This window comes from Cervus elaphus, chromosome 25, assembly GCF_910594005.1.
Source record: "Cervus elaphus chromosome 25, mCerEla1.1, whole genome shotgun sequence".
Classification (NCBI taxonomy): domain Eukaryota; kingdom Metazoa; phylum Chordata; class Mammalia; order Artiodactyla; family Cervidae; genus Cervus; species Cervus elaphus.
This window is the reverse complement of record NC_057839.1, coordinates 16,814,655-16,833,301: the sequence shown is the minus strand read 5'-3', so window position 1 is coordinate 16,833,301 and position 18,647 is coordinate 16,814,655. Positions and strand designations below refer to the sequence as shown.

The 18,647-nt window shown below is 37.2% G+C and overlaps 1 protein-coding gene across 8 annotated transcripts in view; it reads left to right on the top strand.

Moving 5' to 3' along the window:
* Positions 1–18,647, top strand: part of ERBIN (erbb2 interacting protein) — a 120,066-nt gene that overhangs the window by 27,605 nt on the left and 73,814 nt on the right. For all 8 annotated transcript variants that reach the window (XM_043887900.1, XM_043887899.1, XM_043887898.1 and 5 more), the window contains exon 2: positions 13,391–13,438. The gene's annotated coding sequence lies outside the window, so the exon portion shown is untranslated. The remainder of the gene's footprint in view (positions 1–13,390; positions 13,439–18,647) is intronic.

Sequence of the window (18,647 nt, the reverse complement as noted above, 5' to 3'; positions counted from 1 at the left end):
TGGAATTTCAAGCACTATGGCACTTGTGTCCAGGATTCACAAATCAGGTCACGCTTTTCAACAGATTTGACTCTGTTTCTAGGGCAGTGTACACAATGCATAAAAACATTTTATTTATAGACAGCTTTATTTAAAACACCACTTAAAGAACCAGAGAAGTAATTAGCATAGTGAAGTATTAGGTGGAAAAGAGGAGTCAGTAGTAAGGTAAAATGCCTCCTCACCTGAGCAAAGCTTTGACTCAGTAAAGTTATAAATTGGGATTCGATTAGAGGGTTGCATAGAAGTAACTGAAGTTTTTAAAGGGAGGAGGAAGGTAGGAAAATAAATTTCTGTAGAAAGATCCCTTCCAGACCTAGGGATTGAACCTAGGTCTCCCGCACTGCAGGCAGATTCTTTATAGTCTGAGCCACCGGGGAAGCCCACATAATAAATGAAAAAGTTCGCCTGTTTATAAAGTGTACACTCCAGTAATTTTTAGTACATTTGCAAGGCCCTGCAACCGTCATCATCTAATTCCAAAAAATCTCATCACTGCCCCAAGCCCCATCCATGTTAGCAGTCACTCCTGTTTCCCTTTGCCCCTAAACCCTGGAACCACTAATCTGCTTTCTATTAATTTGCCTGTTTGAAACAGTTCATAAAAGTGGAATTATAAAATATATGGCCTTTTGTATCTGGCTTCTTTACCATGGCATAATGTTTCCAAGGTTCATCCATGTTGTATCATGTATCAATAGTTCATCTCTTTATATAATAGCTGAATAATACATATTTCATTGTATGAATATAAAACATTTTGCTTATCCATTCATTACTTATGTATATTAGATTATTTCCACTTTTTTGTCCAATATAGATAATGCTGTTATGAACATTAGTTACAAGATTTTCTGAAAGCAGATGTTTTCAGTCCTTTTGATTAAATACCCAGGAATAGAATTGATGGGTCATATGGTAACTATGTTTAACTTTTTGGAAGAATTGCCAAATTGTTTTTCAGAAGTGCCTGCAGTAATTTACATTTACATCAGCGATGTATGAGGGTTTAAATTTCTCCACATCGGTTCTGATACCTGGCTTTTTTATTAAGCTATCCCTAGTCGGTGTAAAATTTTTTTATTAAGCTATCCCTAGTCGGTGTAATCTCTGTGTGGTTTTAATTTCTCTTTCCCTAATGACTAATGATATAGATCACCTTTCCATGTGCATATTGGCCATTAGCATATCTTTGGTGACATGCTTCTTCAAATCCTTTGCCCATTGTTAAGTTTTGTTGTTTGTATTTTTAGTGAAAGTGAATAACAGTGATTTCTGTGCTGTGGGAGGCCGGCTGGACCAGAAAGCAAGCAATAGCTAGCAGTTTGGGAAAGTTAACACCCATAGAAGCAGTGCCTAACTAGTAGGAGACAGGAGCAGATATGTAACAGCTTGCCTCTTATCTTATAGACAGACAATTTTGAGATCCCCATGTGCTTCTCAGAGAATTTAAGTAGAATGAACCCCAGTTGTCCTTAGGTTAGGGATGATTTCAATAATATACTGTTTCCTATATTGGCTTTTCTGCCCTATCACATACTCTAACTGCTCTTTAGGTCATTTCTTAGATGGACTATCTGCATTCAAACCCTTATCTTAGCCTCTGTTTTTGAGAGAACCCAAAGTAAGACAGGTATCATTAGAGTGCTTAGTATTGAAAGAGTTGGTAATAGTTCAACATCTGAAACTGGATCATCAACAAGAGTATGAGTATAGATAGAGGATAGGGCTAATATCTGCATTCTCTATCACTATAATGTGTTGAGGTTGATATAAAGCAGAACAATTATCGAAGGAGACTGTGGTGTTGCCAGTGGAGTAGGAACAAAATCAGGAGGATGTCGTGTCTTGGAAGCTAAGTGAAGAAAATACCTGAAGTAGTGGGAAGTAATGCTACTACTAAGTCAATTGAGAGATGAGCTTAGAGTTGTCTGTTGGATTTGGCAATAGGTAGGCCATTAATGTTTATTGCACACACACAAAAAACAATAAAAACATCTACAGAAAAACATCTATTTCTGCTTTATAGACTATGCCAAAGCCTTTGACTGTGTGGATCACAATAAACTGTGGAAAATTCTGAAAGAGATGGGAGTACCAGACCACCTGACCTGCCTCTTGAGAAGCCTATATGCAGGTCAGGAAGCAACAGTTAGAACTGGACATGGAACAACAGACTGGTTCCAAATAGGAAAAGGAGTATGTCAAGGCTGTATATTGTCACGCTTCTTATTTAACTTCTATGCAGAGTACATCATGAGAAACGCTGGGCTGGAGGAAGCACAAGCTGGAATCAAGATTGCCAGGAGAAATATCAATAACCTCAGATATGCAGATAACATAACTACCAGATATGCAGACAGTGAAGAACTAAAGAGCTTCTAGATTAAAGTGAAAGAGGAGAGTGAAAAAGTTGGCTTAAAGCTCAACATTCAGAAAACGGAGATCATGGCATCTGGTCCCATCACTTCATGGCAAATAGATGGGGAAACAGTGGCTGACTTTAGTTTTCTGGGCTCCAAAATCACTGTAGATGGTGATTGCAGCCATGAAATTAAAAGACACTTATTCCTTGGAAGGAAAGTTATGACCAACCTAGACAGTATATTAAAAAGCAGAGACATTACTTTGTCTACAAAGATCCGTCTAGTCACGGCTATGGTTTTTTCGGTGGTCACGTATAGATGTGAGAGTTGGACTATAAAGAAAGCTGAGCGCTGAAGAATTGATGCTTTTGAACCTGTGGTGTTGGAGAAGACTCTTGAGAGTCCCTTGGACTGCAAGGAGATCCAGCCAGTCCATCCTAAAGGAGGTCAGTCCTGGGTGTTCATTGGAAGGACTGATGTTGAAGCTGAATCTCCAATACTTTGGCCACCTGATGGGAAGTGCTGACTCATTTGAAAAGACCCTGATGCTGGGAAAGATCAAAGGCAAAAGGAAATAGGAGTGGCAGAGGATGAGATGGTTGGATGGCATCACTGACTCAATGGACATGGGTTTGGGTGGACTCTGGGAGTTGGTGATGGACAAGGAGGCCTGGTGTGCTGTGGTTCATGGGGTTGCAAAGAGTTGGACACGGCTGAGCGACTGAACTGAACTGAAGCCATTAATGACCTGGGAAGAACAGTTTCCATTGAGGTAATGGGGTCAAAAGTGTGGTTTGAGTGAGTTTGAGAAAAGTTGATGTAATAATTGGTTAGAGTGTATATAGACAACTTCTTTGGAATTTTGTTGTAAAGGATAGCAGAGAAATGGGTTGATAACTGGAGAGATATCTAAGATGAGATCCTTTTTAAGATGAGAGGGAAGATATACCTACTCAGTGTCTCATATTGCTGTGTGTGGTCAAAATCAGTTGATTCTTAGGATATGTTAGAGAATCAAGATTTTCTTTGGTTTATTTGACCATCTTGTTCTGTTAAGGCTTACAAATCATGTATAATGAGTTTGCAAAGGAAAAGAAATTGTTACAAGTCATAAGCAGAATCTAAGAAGATTGGGATTTACTCTGACATAGAGTTGAATACTAGAAAGTAAAGAGAAATAAGGGAATACATACAAGGAAGTTAGTCCTGCCACAGGATTGTGTTTGGGAATAGTTTAGAATCTGGTCAAGGCTATATGAAAAAGTATTTCTAGGTTTGAAATAATGCCCAGATTTGATTTATCACATTAAGTGCAACGTCATTGTGAGTATGTTTGTGGTGCCTATTGCCACAGTGTCTCTGTGCACAGCTTTTATTGACCTGTTGTTGAAAGAACCAACTGTGTGTTATAAAAAGTTGAAATTTACTCACAAACCTTCGGTATTCCTCTTTTTGGCACAGTTTTCACCTTCTCTAAGTTTGGTTCTGAGCCATACTAATTTTAAAAACTCCCTCTACTTCCTCCCTCTGATTTTAGAATGATCTAATGTTAGGTTTTCAGAGTTAAATAAATCAATTCTGTCTGGTATGCTTGCATTTGTAGTCTTATTTCTAATTGTGGAATGAAGATCTTTCTGTAGGAATAATTAGGCCCTCTTTTTGTTTCGTAAATTGTAATTCCTTCTAAACTGAGATAGAGGAGAATTTTGAAGATTGTTCTTCTACCTTTACCAAATTTGTTTCACAAAAGGGTGAAACAGACTGAATCTCTTCCCTGGGAGTGTCTTATCTGTAAAGAGAACTATTTTATCTACACTGGACATCTCCTTTTCTGCTTCTAGTTAGCGTGGTGGTGTTCAGTCTCAGTCTGACTCTTTGCCACCCATGAAAGTGCATGTGAGTTAGCATATGGGAGCGCACAAGACCTTTCTGGTCCCCTGGTAAGAAAAGAAAAACCTGTAAAGAATAAAAATTGAGTTAAAAAAAATTAGAGGTAGCAAAAAATCAGTGGAATCAAGGAAGCCTTGGTGAACTGATTTCCAGAGATACATGAACTTCTCATAGGTGAGTCAAGAGTGGCAGTTTCCCAGCCTGGTTTCAGTATAGGATGAAGCAGGACATGCCATAAATGGAAAGACTGAAGGGCTGAAGATGAATCATCCAATCTTCAAGAGACACTTTGGGCTTTTGGGAAAGGGTGGGTATCTGACAAAGCCCCAAAGCAAAATTAAATCATTAAGCCTGATAGTTTTATCTACTTTGAATTTTGCCATAAAGAGGAGTACAGGAGGGGTTGAAAAACCTAAAGAAATGTATAGTTCTGCAAATTTTAATGGTTCCTGAATTATGGGACACTGCTGGAGTTGAATCTAAAGGTAAACCAAACCAAAAATATGTAGAACTACAGCCCAGTTTCTTCCTATCTCAGATTTTGACAAGATCAAAAAGATATGACTGTGGTTGAGGATGAGAAGTTGGGGATCGAATTGATCACAGAAAAATTCAGTCTGATTGAAGGCAGGAGGAGAAGGGGACGATAGAGAATGAGATGGTTGGATGGCATCACTGACTCAATGGACACGATTTTGAGTAAGCTTTGGGAGTTGGTGATGGACATGGAAGCCTGGTGTGCTGCAGTCCATGGGGTTGCAAAGAATCGGACACGAATGAGCGACTGAACTGAACTGAAAGCTGCAGCCAGTTTCAGCTCAAATTGAATTTGCTAGAAATCTGAATTATCTGTGACTCATTCTTACTAGGGGATTCCATGTAGCTCAGTGGTAAAGAATCTGCCTGCCAGTACAGGTGACACAAGAGTAGGAAATGGCAATGAAAATTGCCTGGAAAATTCCATGGGCAGAGGAGCGTGGCAGGCTGCAGTCCATGGGGTTGCCAAGAGTCTGACATGACTGAGTGAGTGAGTGAGCACGCGTGCATGCATCCTGCCTGAGAGAAGAGCATAGATTCTCTGAGAAATAAATAAAACTTAACAGTTTTACACTCATTTCTCAACCATTATTTTATAAAAAGGATCTAGAATACTATGAAAAATTATGAAACATAAAAAGAAACAGGGAAACATGATTATATAATTAAGAGAAACAGTTAACAAATGTCTTAGATGACCCAGAGTTAGGAGTCAATGAGTTAGGAGACAGTGACTTTAAAGCAGGATAACATGTGAGGGATTGAATATTTCAGGAGAGTGATGGAAACTTTGAAAAATTACCAAATGCAAATTCTAAAACTAAAAAATGCAATATCTTTTAAAAAAAACTGCTCAAATGGACTTGATAGCAAATCTGTTATAAGAAATAGACCTTAATAAATGGTGAATGTATGAATAAATAAAAAAGTCTTTTCTGGTCTTTAAATTTATATAAATTACAGTGAGTGTGTGTGTGTGCGCACGCGTGCACACTCAGGTGTTTCCAACTCTTCGTGACCCCATGGACTGCAGCCTGTCATACTTATCTGACATGAAATTTTCCAGGCAGCAGTACTGGAGTCGGTTGCCATTTCCTACTATGTCTCCTGTGTTGGCAGGCACATTCTTTACCACTGCACCACCTGGGAAGCCCTGGGATTTATAACACGTAGAAGTAAAATTTATGACCATAGCATGAAATATGAGAGTATAAACAAATAAATTATACTCTTTTGCCCTTGTTATATATAAAATTACATATGTAATTAGAATAGTATAATACTATTTGAAGGTGGACTATGATGAATTAAGAAAATGTGCTGTACATTCCTAGAGCAGCCAAAATACATGTGTTGTGTGTGTATGACTTAAAAGTCCGCACAATGAGATTATATAGGAAAATAGCTATATTTGGCTGCAGAAAAGCAGGAACAAAGAACAAGTTAAAAATAAATAGTAATGCAATAAACTTAAGTTATACAAATAATTATATTAAATACAATGGTCTAATCCAAGCATTGAAACATAGAAATTGTCAGGTTGGATAAAATAGCAAGAACCAACTATATACTTTGTACAAATGGGCAATTTAAAGACAAATTTGGTTAAAAGCAATAGTGGAAAAAGGTGTACTAACACTTATCAAAAGAAAGTTGCTATAGCAAAATAAAGTTCAAAACAAGGATTATTAGTAGAGTAAAAGGACATTTTATAGTGATAAAACGATCCATTTATCAAGAAGATATAAGAACCCTAAATGTATATTTATGAGATATTCAGAATACGTGAAATAAAATTTGATAGAAATAAAAGGAGAAATAGACATTTATACTTAGAGATTTCGGTACTTTTCAGTAATTTTTTTTTTTTTTTTAATGTGGATTCATTTTCTTTAGTTTCTTCTTGCCTTAGTATGTTTTGGAATACAGATTCTCAGTGAAGGAATCACTCTTATCTAAGTATTCCAAATTATTTTTTGGAATAATTCTCCTTTCTCTCCTTTATCTTCTTTCTCCCTTTGCTGTCTCTCTTTTCAGTAATTATTAGAAAAAGAATACCATAAATTAGGAAGGGTATGGAAGATTTGAACACCACTGTCAGTCAGTCTCACCTGACTTTTTTTTTTGAATACTAAGCATAAGAGATGCAGAATGTGACATTTAAATATACATGAAACACCAAGGTAGATCTCATGTGAGGATGTCAAAACTTCAACATACTGTGGAAGACTTGAAATTATAATATTTTCTTTGACTACGGTGAAATTAAGTTAGAAATCAGTAACAAATGAGAATTCAGTTCAGTTCAGTGGCTCAGTTGTGTCCGAATCGTTGTGACCCCATGGACTGCAGCACGCCAAGCTTCCCTGTCCATCACCAACTCCTGGAGCTTACTCAAACTCATGTCGATCGAGTTGGTGATGCCATCCAACCATCTCATCCTCCTGTCGTCCCCTTCTCCTCACGGCTTCAGTCTTTCTTTCAGGGTCTTTTCCAAGGAGTCAGTTCTTTGCATCAGGTGGCCAAAGTATTGGAGTTTTCAGCTTCAGCATCAGTCCTTCCAGTGAATATTCAGAACTGATTTCCTTTAGGGTTGACTGGTTTGTTCTCCTTGCTGTCCAAGGGACTCTCAAGAGTCTTCTCCAACACCACAGTTCAAAAGCATCAATTCTTTGGTGCTCAGCTTTTTTTTTCTTTATAGTCCAGCTCTCACATCCATACATGACTACTGGAAAAATCATAGCTTTGACTTGACAGATGTTTGTTGGCAAAGCAATATCTCTGCTTTTTAATATACTGTCTAGGTTGGTTATAGCTTTTCTTCCAAGGAGCAAGAGTCTTAATTTTATGGCTGCAGTCACCATCTGTGGTGACTTTGGAGCACCCCAAGATTTTCTCTCATTGTTTCCATTGTTTCCCCATCTATTTGCTATGAAGTGATGGAATTAGGAGATCCCTGAATGGTGGTGTTTTTTGTTGTTGTTTTTAGCCATACCATGAAGCTTGCAGGATCTTAGTTTCCCGACCAAGGATTGAACCCCAGGCACTTGGCAGTGGAAGCTCGGAGTCCTAACCACTGAACTGTCGGAGAATTCCCAATCTGAATGTTTTAAAATTAAGGTGATTCCAAATAACTCATGGTTAAAAGAATAAATCAAATGGAAAATGAACGTTTTAAACAAATGGAAAGACAACATATCAAAATTTATGAAGTGAACTTTAGAATTTATAGCTTTAAATCTTGAAGAAGAAGGTATTAGAATCAATTACTTAGTAAGTTTTAGCCTAAGAGAAAAAGACAAATTCAAAACAAATAAAAAGGCAGAAAATATAGAGAACACTGAAATGAGCAAAATGGAAAATGTCCCATAAGTAAATGAACAAATTGTAAAATTTTCTCTTTAAAAAAGAATCAGTTTAATTGGTAAACTTAAGTTTAGAGCAATTTATATAACTCTTGAACTTGTGAATCAGCATGTGGTCTTTTATCCCTGGCTTCTTTATGGCATCATGTCCTCAGGGCTGCATTCAAAGAAGGTAAAAGCAGTAGTAGTAAATCTTCTTGGGGCAGAGGCACTGTTATTTGCTTAACTTCTGCCACATTGAGTTGGTATAAGCAAGTCATTGTTGTTTAGTCACCAAGTCATTTCTAACTGTCTTGTGACCCCATGGGGCTGTAGCCTGCCAGGCTCCTCTGTCCATGGGATTTCCCAGGCAGGAAAACTGGAGTGGGTTGCCATTTCCTCCTCCAGTCAGCCCAATTTCAAGTAGTGGGGAAGTAGACTCTGGATCTCTTAATCTTGGTGGTGAAATGACATTGTGGCCATGTTTCTTAATTCCTAGTGATTAAATCTCAGGTCAGGGGTCTGGGATTTTACCCTACTTACAAGCTACTGTGTTAACTTGCCAGAAAACACAAAGCAGAGACAAAGGAAGGGTTTATTACCCCCTGGAAAGCAAGCAGCCACCAGGACCGTACTTGTGTTGGTTACTTGGGCCTCACAGTGAGGGTCAGGTGGGACCTGCACAGGGAGTCGTGTGCACTGAAGAAGGGGGAGCCTGACCGCACGCAGGGCCACTCATGACCTGTCCTCTCCTCAGGAGAGTGAGAGACAGAAACCTCATCTTTACTCTGGAATTTAAACAGATCTTCTCCGGCGGCAGATAGCATCACCAACTCAATGGACATGAATTTGGGCAAACTCCAGGAGATAGTGAAGGACAGGGAAGGTGTGCTGGTGTGTTGCAGTCCATGGGGTCACAAAGGGCTGGACATGATACAGCGACTAAGCAATGAGCAACCGTCTCTGGAGAGAAGACATTGAACTGTCTCAGTGTCACTAAGTGTTATTATCTGGAATGTATCCTTATAGAAACATATTAAATTGGCTGTAAATGACATGCTCAGAGAACCCAGGCTATGCAGAAATGTGAGATGTTTATGGAGAATTATTTTCTTACATAGTGTATCCTCTTGCACAATAATATGCATTCTTCCCATATATATCAAAATCTTATCACTCTTCTCACTAGAGTGTCATGTCAGACTTGAGTCCAATATCTTTATCATCTAGCTGAGGTCCAAATACAGATAAGGCTCTGCTATGCCATTTTGTAATTTGAGAAATGTAAAACAAAAATACAATGAGATACTGGTCTGCACCTACTACATAGGTTAAAATTAAGAAAGACTGAGAGTATCAAGTGTTGGTGAGGATTTAATTGGAACTCTGGGAGTGGTAAGTGATAAAACTACTTTGTAAAATGATGTGTTTATTTTTTAAGAATAAAATTAAATATGTTTATAGACTCAGTTCAGTTCAGTCACTCAGTTGTGTCCCACTCTTTACAACCCCACAGACTGTAGCACGCCAGGCTTCCCTGTCCATCACCAACTCCTGGAGCTTGCTCAAACTCATGGCCATTGAGTCGGTGATGCCATCCAACCGTCTCATCCTCTGTTGTCCCCTACTCCTCCTGCCTTTAATCTTTCCCAGCATCAGGGTCTTTTCCAGAGTCAGTTCTTCACATCAGGTGGCAAAAATATTGGAACTTCAGCTTCAGCGTCAGTCCTTCCAGTGAATATTCAGGGTTGATTTCCTTGCAGTCCAAGGGATTCTCAAGAGTCTTCTCCAACACCACAGTTCAAAAGCATCAATTCTTTGGCACTTAGCTTTCTTTATGAACTATGATCTAGCAGTTTCACTCCCCTTTATTTACCTGCAAGAACTGAAGCCTACATTCTCATAATACTTGTACACAAATGTCATAGCACTCTTTCTAGGACAGATTGCCTTGGTGAGGGTATTGACTGGAAAGTGGCACATGGGAATTTTCTTGGGTGAAGGACAGATTTTATATCTTGATTGCTGTTGGTTATATGAATGTATGCGTTTGCCAAACTATACTCTAAAGGTCTATTTTAGTGTATAAATTATGTAAAAACATAAAAGTGGAAATTTCTGCAAATTTGGTAATTCCTTATAACTTCAATATGTGTGTCAACTGCTTTATTCCACATTAAGATTTTTTTAACATATATATGCTAACCATGGTTTGATATAAAAGTTTGTTTGGTTAACGTTGTTGGCATTGAAGAAACTTTCTACTGAATTAGAGTTAGGCTAGCAGGGGTCAGACAGCAATGCTGACCCTGAGAGTGTGACATGTAGCTATTTTACCAGCCTTCTTTCCTCATCTCTTGCTGTATGTGTTGTAAGGCATAGCGCATTTTATACATACAGTTGTTTTCGTCCTTCAGGATCAAGTGCTCCTTTACAGTATTTGTTTTTTTCATTACATAAGTTTCTTACCTTTTTATTCTTATTCTTTCACATGTAACTATTTTCATTGTTTACTAGCATATACTTACAGGTAATGGGTTAATAATGTCCATAAAGTTTCTCAGAACTAAGCACAGGTTGTATCAAATACAGCTTAGCAAATATGATAGCCATGATTAAACTAAAATCTTTCAGAACAACTAAACACCATCTAATAGCTATGGGCATGCCTGAGGAGCCTTTGTTGTGCATTTTAACTTGAACTCTTATTTAAAAAGATCATTCCAACATAAGATTTCTCTTAATCTAGCCAAGTATAACTTGTGATCTCTTCAGATCCATAGGGAAATACACATACTATATTTTTAGAAACTTTTATAGTGATTTCACTTTTCAGTTACAAATATTTCCCAAATGAGTGTTTATCAAAAAAGAATGGGAAGGGGAAAAGATGATAGTTTGAGTATAGATGACTGTGGATTATTGTTGAAACTGTTAGGAAAAAAAAATCACATCAGCATTTTCTTTATGATAAGGAATCTTGAGTTATAGCTAATCTTCTAAATCAGAATCTCTAAGGGAGAAGCTACAGTAATCTGTAGTTTTGAAAAATAACCCTAAACTGTACCATGGCACCCAAGGTTTCTTTGGGGTCCATGAGCAACTTTTTCCTTTTAACTGGCTGGAAACTTTGTTGGATGGTCTATGAATGGTTTTCCAAATCTGTTTATAAAAATGTGTCTTTGTCTTACTAGATTATTCCCTACACATCCACTATTATGAGTCTTGACTCACCATCTATTCTCACTCCCCTGTTTTCCCAGTGTCGTTTATAACTGAACTACCTGGGTTGTCTGTATTTGCTATGATGTTATCCTTTCCCTGTTTCTTGAATCCCCTACAAACAGTGTTTTGTCTCTGTTACTCCTCAGTAAGATAATCAGTGACGTACCTTTACCTTATTAAACAGTGGCAATTAAAGTTCTTATTAACATAGTTGATAACTTCCTCCTTGAAATATTTTTTTCCATTTAGCTTTAAAAATATCCTGTGGGCGAATGAGGGGTGGTTTCTCTTGACACTGACTGCTCTTCAGTGTCCTCTGCTGGTTCTCTTCTCTTCTTTATGACTTCTGTTTTTATAATGTCTCAGAGCTCAACCATTGAATTTGTTTTCTTCCTTCATTCCTTTCTTTTTGAACCTGTACCCTTCTATTCACATTGATGCTCTTGATTCTTTCATGTAATTTCATCACTTTATTTATATTTTAATATTTATTTATTTATTTGGCTGTGTCAGGTCTTAGTTGTGGCACTCAGGATCCGTGGGCTCCAGAGCATGTGGGCTTAGTTGCTCAGTGACATGTGGGATCTTAGTTCCCTGACCAGGGATTGAATCCGTGTCTCCTGCATTGGAAGGCAGATTCTTAACCATTGGACCACCAAGGAAGTCCCTAATTTCATTACTTTAAATATCTAAACAGATAACTTCCAAATTTATAGTCTCAGTTTGGATTTCTTTCCACATCTCTGAATATTCATGCAGCTGTCTGCATAGGCTCCCACTAGGACAGCTTTCAGGTTATTTCAAACTAAAGTCTCTAAACACAAGCTTTTCTTCTCTCTAACCTCCTTCTGTAGCCGTATTCCATGTTAGTTCATTATCAGTCCCATTTTATCAGACTACCGTGTATGTGGGAGTATGTTCAGTGACAAAATAAGTGGCCGTCTTTGCTTGATTAACACAGAAGGTATTTTTTGTGGTATGTGCTATGTGTAGAATTTGTGGAGAAAGTTAACTCAGCAGTCCTAAACAATTTTTTATAAAGACAAATAGTCTAATATATTTAAAGTGACCCTTTAAAATTCTGAAACACGTATTTATTAATATCACTGAGCTTTTAAGAAAAAGATTATTCGTGATATATGTACTTTTAATTAATGCTGCTGTTTTGGGTTTGGGTCTGTCCTATTTTGGAATGTGTTGGCTTCAGGTACAGAAAACCTAGCAGTGGTTTAAGCAAACAGAAGATTTCATTTTCTTATACATCAAGAAATCCAGATATTTCTGTGGTTAGCATTGGCTTAGCTACTCAGCAGTGCTGTTAAGAGACCCCAGCTTGCTTTGTCTTTCTGTTTTATCATCCTTATTGGTAGGCTTTTAATCCTCATGCTTGTTGATTGATATTCATCATGTTCACACCCATCCCTAGATAAGGAAGCAGATGTTTTTCCAGAATCCACTACCCTTCTATCCCCAAAGTAGACTTCTAAGTATGTGTCATTGAGCTTAACTGTGTCATCTGTCACCTGTCCACCCTTCTTGGAAAGCTGAAAGTGGGTATTTAGCTAGGTCCATTACCACCTTGAATAAAAGAAACTTCTGAAAAGAGGGAAAAGACTGATAAACAGTTAACAGTGTTTGCTACAAAGAACCATCAAAAACTACTAGATTTAAAAATAATTGGTGATTAGAGTTTATTTGCTTGGGAAAACTTTTATTATTTCTCAGCTCAAATAAATGGGATTTTAATGGTAGATAGAGTGGTGTCTGTTACTTAGTATAGGTGAGGGCTCTCAATAGTCCACAAATGCATTATGAACAATAAATCCAGTGACTATTGAGAAATTAGCGATTTGCTGTGTGTCAGTTTATGTGGCTGATTTATAGAGGATTTTAATTTCGATTTTGAGATAAGAAATTGGAAGAGATGTTCCTTAAAGTCATAAAAATTATTTTTATTGTTAATTTTGTTTCTTTTTTTGGTTTTCATAGAATGTTGGCTCAATTAAGAAACATCAGGGAGATAAATTCAACCCAGTGGTAAGTAGTTTTAATTTCTTTTGTTAGAAAGTGTTTGCATTATTATTATGGCTTTTATTTGGTTGGCGCCTCTTCCTCCACTGTTTTTGTATCTGCCGTTTTAAGCCTGATTTATAACGTGACTCTTAAATCACAACACTAAAATTTTAATGAACAGTCCCCATGTGGATCACTTCCTGTTCAGATCAGGTCAGTCTTTCCCCCTGTGGTTTACTTCCTTGCAGTATTGTGTAAGGGAGGATCTCTTTGGATTTTGTTACTCATTTCTCTCTCATGTGTGCTTTCCTCCTCTGACCTCAATAATTAAGGTCCCCCTCCTTTCTTACCAATCAGCAGTTTTAGTCTGCTAAATTAGGATCCATTTTTGTATTTGTTCAAGGACCACTGAATTTATTCTGAGGCCTCAGTTGCTCTTTTCACTGCCTCTGTCCACAGGAAGTTCTGTTTTGGTGTTTTTTTTTTTTTAAATTCTGAAAGTATTCATTTGAGATATAAACTCTTTCTTTGCAGTTTCCTAGAGCTAAGTAAGTTTTTTTTTCTGAATTCACATTCTTTTCTGAGAAGTTCTGCAGTATGATTAGGACTACAGAAATGTCTTAGAGGTCATTTTACTTCCATTAACAATTATTCTGCTCTGTAAGTTGCCTTCTACCTCAAGTGCCCTGCACATATGATTTAAATAACATACTAAAATAAATAAACTCTTGTTTTTTTCTGACCACTCTGTGTAGCACATGAGATCTTAATTTCCAGACCAGGGATTGAACCCATGCTCTCTTTATTAGGAGTGTGGAGTCTTAAGCACTGGACCACCAGGGAAATCCCCACACTCGTAAATCATTGTATTTGGTAATAGCGTGTCATGTCCATTATTCTCAGCTGGGAGTTATGCTTTCACCTCCATTGTGATTTCTGGAAAGTGGATTTTTTTAAGGCCATATTTTGTGAATTATTGAATACTATCATATATAAATATAAGCATACAGTACTTATAATATGAACCAGAGTAATAGTTTGAAGTATTTTATTAGTGCTGTCTCTGCAGTAATAGAAATGTTCCTTATCTTTTTTTACTCAGTATGGTATCCATTAGCCACCTGTGACTATTGAGCGTTTGCAATATAGTCAGTGTGACTGAGAAACTAGATTTAAAATTTCGTTTGATTTAACTTGAATTTTCAGGTTAAAATGCCATTCTGTCTACCATATTGGACAAAGCAGATAGTTTTTTCCCATTTTTCTTAAGTGTCCCCCTAAGTCATTATCAGTTGCAAAAGAAAGTGTATATTCATTTTTAGAATCTTTTTTTCATTATCTCATTAAACATACAAGTATAAGCTAAATTCCCCTTTAGTGATTAAATTCTTATTAGATCAATAAAACTGCTTATTCTTAATAAAATGCACCTTCATATAAACATAGGTTAAGCATATTCAGTAAACTTTATTGACAAAGTAATTTTTTGTTTTTTATTGAGGTATAGTTTATAAATAACATTATATTAGTTTCAAGTGTATGACATAATGATTATTATTTGTATATGTTGCAAAATAATCCTTACAATATGTCTAGCAAACATCCATGACCATACATAGAAGCAATTTGTGTGTGTGTGTGTGTGAGTATGTGGCGAGAGCTTTCAATCTACTCTCTTAGCAACTTTTGAATATGCAATACAGTATTATTAGCTGTAGTCACCATGTTGTACGTTATATCCCCATGACTCAGAAATTTTAGATAGAAACATTTGATGTTTGACATTAGTGTAAGGGAGGAAAAATTTTCCCTTCCCCCTGTTAGGGTTCCTGGCTGGGTCGGAAAATTTAACTGACAGAGACAGATTAATAGGAGAAAAATGTATATATTTATTTAATGTAAGTTTTAAAGGACACAGGAAGCCTTTGTAAGGGAAGGAAGACCCAAAGAAACAGTATTTAACATAAAATGTGATGTTTGATGAAGTGGACTGTTGTGTAGAAATACAATAGGTCAAAGAGTAAATGTAGTAAACGAGGAGATTTAGCAGGCCCTGTTCATTAGAATTTCTCTCCCTTCGTCTTTAGAGATACCTTCCAGTATAAAGAGGACACCTTTCACAGAAACATTTTTATGACCTGTTTCAGGGGAGAAAGGCACAGAGATCAGAGTGACCTTCCTGCTTCTGTTTTCTCAAACTCCTTTAGTTTAAAATACTAAGTATTCCTGAGTACTGTATTTTGTCCTGAACTCCATCAGTTGTTTGTCTCTGTAAACCCTAAAGAAGTATGTAGTAAAGACCTATTGATGTTTGAATTCTGAGATAAGTATATCCTAATATATTGAGAAATAGTATAGTGCAGTATGAGTACAGAATCAGTTTCTTTATGGAAAATGGGGATGATAATAGTACATGCCTTAAGATACATGAAGATGAAATGAGAATAAGCATATAGTTTATATGAAGCATTTAGTACAATGCCTGGTGCACATGGTGATTAAGTAAGAATAGTCAGATTTTTTTTTCTTTACTTGCTAGGGAAATACTTACCCTTATTGTCAAACACTTTAAGAATATGATATAATTTGAAGAGTTAGAAGCAGTGCCTTGCAGATTCATGTTGGAGCCTGAGGCAAAAGAGAAAAATTAGTCATACTGATTCTGTCTTTATTTTTAAATTAACTATGGATTAATGAATTATTTTTCCAAGAGTTTGATTTTTTACAAAAATGTTGCATTAATATATTTAATTTGATTTCTGAAGGGTTTTACTGTGTCTGAGGCATTTGCCTCACTGGCTTCAACCTAGTCTTGGCTCTGGGTAGAAGTAATCTAATACTCTAATGGAGTCTTCTGCCTAGGGCAATAATTTATTATTATTTTGCAAAGAATTGATAGCATTAATTAGAAGTCATTCTTACTCTATTGAGGTGGGCCTTTTTTTTTTTTTTTTTTTAAGGAAATTAATGTTAGCCTCCTATGTATGTATGTGCTCTTTTTTTTTCTTTTCTTTTTTTTTTAATGTGTATGTATTCTTAATAAAACTAGCCTTGAGAATTTTCACTCATTCAAAATTGAATCTTTCCCCCGGTTAGATTGAAATAATGAAGTCTGCACTTTATTGAAGCAAGTTTCTTCTCTAGTGTGTAACCTTAAGCAAATATAAAATCTGTAAACTTTAGAAAAATTAAAAGAACAACATTAATTGAAACAAAATATACTTAGCATAGATTGGAATTTTGATGTGGGAGAGTTACAGGAAAGTTGAACGGCTGGTTAGGGAGACCTGAAAATATTTTTGCACTCCCACTTTTCTACTTAAAATTGCATATAGTCAAGTTCTTAATTAAGAAACAGCTCTTAATCAGAAATTAAATAAATATCTTTGTTATATTAGGGTTTTTCTTGTTGATGAGCAGACTTATAAACCATAGTTCTTTTCAGTTCAGTTCAGTAACTCAGTCATGTCCGACTCTTTGTGATCCTATGGACAGCTTCCCTATCCATCACCATCTCCCAGAGCTTGCTCAAACTCACGTCCATCAAGACAGTGATGCCATCCAACCATCTCATCCTCTGTCATCCCATTCTCCTCCTGCCTTCAGTCTTTCTAAGCAACAGGGTCTTTTCCAATGAGTCAGTTCTTTGAAAGGTGGCCAAAGTATTGGAGTTTCATCTTCAGCATCAGTCCTTCCAATGAATATTCAGGGTTGATTCCCTTTAGGATTGACTGGTTGGATCTCCTGGCAGTCCCAGGAGAAAAGTCAAGAGTTTTCTCCAACACCACAGTTTAAAAGCATGAATTCTTTGGTGCTCAGCTTTCTTTATGGTCCAACTCTTACATCCATACATGACTACTGGAAAAACCACAGCTTTAACTAGACGGACCTTTGTCAGCATAGTAATGTCTCTGCTTTTTAATATGCTGTATAGGTTTGTCATAACTTTTCTTTCAAGGAGCAAGCGTCTTTTAATTTCATGCCTGCAGTAACCATCTTCAGTGATTTTGGAGCCCAAGAAAATAAAATCTCTCACTGTTTCCATTGTTTCCCCATCTATTTGCCGTGAAATGATGGGACCGGATGCCATGATCTTAGTTTTTTGAATGTTGAGTTTTAAGCCAGTTTTTTTTACTCTCCTCTTTCACTTTCATCAAGAGGCTCCTCAGCTCTTCTTGGCTTTCTGCCATAAGGGAGGTGTCATTCTAAAATGGTTCTTATTAGGAGCATATAAATAGTTACTTTGAACTGTGGTATTGGAGAAGACTCTTGAGAGTCCTTTGGACAGCACAGAGATCAAACAGTCAATCCTAAAGGAAATCAACCCTGAGTATTCATTGGAGGGACTGATGGTGAAACTGAAGCTTCAGTACTTTGGCCACCTGATGTGAAGAGCCAACTCGTTAGAAAAGACCCTGATGCTGGGAAAGATTGATGGAGGAGAAAATGACAGAGGATGAGATGGTTGGATGGCATCACCGACTCACTGGACACGAGTTTGAGTAAGCTCTGGGAGGTGGTGATGGACAGGGAGGCCTGGTGTACTGCAGTCCATGGGGTCAAAAAGATTTGGACACAACTGAGCAACTGAACAAACAACAACAATAAATGGTTACTTTCAGGATCATTTTTTGAAGTACAAAAGTGCTTGAGTTTATTTTTAAATTCACTATATATAAAATTTGAGTAAGAAGGGAAGTGGGCCTTAAGAAGCATTACTACGAATAAAGATAATGGAGGTGATGGAATTCCAGCTGAGTATTTCAAATCCTAAAAGATGATGATGTTAAAGTGCTGCACTCAATATGTCAGCAAATTTGGAAAACTCAGCAGTGGCCTCCAGACTGGAAAAAGTAATTTCATTCCAATCCCAAACAACATTCAAATTACAGTGTAATTGTGCTCAAATCTTCACATGCTAGGAAGATTATGCTCAAAGTCCTTCAAGCTAGGCCTCAGCAGCAGTATGTGAACTAACAGCTTCCAGATGTACAAGCTGGATTTGTTGCAGGAAGGGGGACCCCTTCCAGGGCCCGAAACTGGGCTCTTGTCTAACACTCGGAAATGAATTGTCCGAGGAAACACATGCTGACAAAGCAAGAGATTTTATTGGGAAAGGGCACCCGGGTGGAGAGCAGTAGGTAAGGGAACCCAGGAGAACTGCTCTGCCGCGTGGCTCTCAGTCTTGGGTTTTATGGTGATGGGATTCGTTTCTGGGTAGTCTTTGGCCAAT